At 49.5% G+C, this 1,207-nt stretch overlaps 1 non-coding gene across 1 annotated transcript; it reads left to right on the top strand.

Moving 5' to 3' along the window:
- The first annotated feature begins 730 nt into the window (after window positions 1-730).
- On the top strand, window positions 731-933 carry LOC138999028 (small nucleolar RNA SNORA74). Its single transcript, XR_011469296.1, has one exon. It is a non-coding gene; the product is annotated as a small nucleolar RNA SNORA74 (small nucleolar RNA).
- Window positions 934-1,207: the final 274 nt, after the last annotated feature.

Genomic DNA, 1,207 nt, shown 5'->3' with positions numbered 1-1,207 from the left:
GGGGGTGGAGGGTGGGGGGCTGGGGAGTGTGGGGTGGGGGTGGGGGATGGGAGGTGGGTGGGTGGGTGGTGTGGGGTATGGGATGTGGGGTGGCGGGTGGGGGTAGGGGTGGGGGATAGAGTGGCAGGTGGGGGTGAGGGGTAGTGGTGGGGGATGGGAGCTGGCAGGTCAGGGGTGGGGATGGCAGGTGGGGGCTGAGGGTGTGGGGTGTGGGGGTGGCAGGTGGGGGTGGCATGTGGGGAGTAGGAGGTAGGGTTGGTGGGTGACAGGTGGGGGAGGGAGAAGAGGGCATGGGGGGGGATAAATGGTGATGGGAGGAGACTTGAAGGCAGTGAACACACAATCCAATATACAGATGATGCATTATAGAATTGCACACCCGACCTATGCAATTTTATTAATGAATGTCACACAAATAAGGTTGATGAAAAATAAGTAAAAGGTGGGTCTTTTGAGGTTGATTAGGTCATGAGGGTGGAGCCCTCATGAATAGGATTAATACCCTTTTCAAAGATAGCCCATGCTAGGCTTATCAGGAGATGACTTTATATGTTATATAAATGTCTAACCACTATATTGTACACTTGAAACTAATATTGAATGTCATCCCTAACTGAAAAAAAATTAAAGTAGTAAAACAATTTTTAATAAAAATAAAAATACAAATCAGAGTGATCTTTAAAAAATATAAATCAGATCATTTCACTCTGTGCCTAAAAGCCTTAAGCGCTCCAGCAGGGGTCAGCTCTCCAGACAGAATCATGCCTGTGAGGGTGTTACACTGCTGGGAGAGGAATGCCCTGTCTTCTTCCTCCAGTTGCTCCCTTCCCTGTGCTGGTGACGTGTGGCACTGGTACAAGGCAGTACTGTGCTTCCTTGAGAGTGAGCTAAGCATCACTTTGGCTGCTTAGTTGTAGTGTGGGAGTAGACACAGAAAAAATAAAGTTAAGCCTTAAAGATTCTAACAGCATTTCGACCCACCAAACGGACCTCTATCCTCCCTTCCCTACACTCCAGCCAGCCTGGCTCATCCAGCCTTGAGGAAAGAAGGCAGGGACAGTGCTGCTCAGGAAGCCAGTGAGCATGCATGTGATCGGAAGTCTGGAGAGAGCTCCAGTTCTCTTAGGATAGAAATCGAGGGATGAATCTGCTGAAATCAGCCACCCATGAGGGGACTCTACTTTTCACTACCTGATGAGGGCATCAC

The sequence above is a fragment of the Myotis yumanensis genome, unplaced genomic scaffold, assembly GCF_028538775.1.
Source record: "Myotis yumanensis isolate MYYU_CA2020_CCGP unplaced genomic scaffold, mMyoYum1.0.hap1 SCAF_21, whole genome shotgun sequence".
Lineage (NCBI taxonomy): Eukaryota > Metazoa > Chordata > Mammalia > Chiroptera > Vespertilionidae > Myotis > Myotis yumanensis.
The sequence above is the reverse complement of the archived record's forward strand: the minus strand, read 5'-3'. Positions and strand labels throughout refer to the sequence as shown.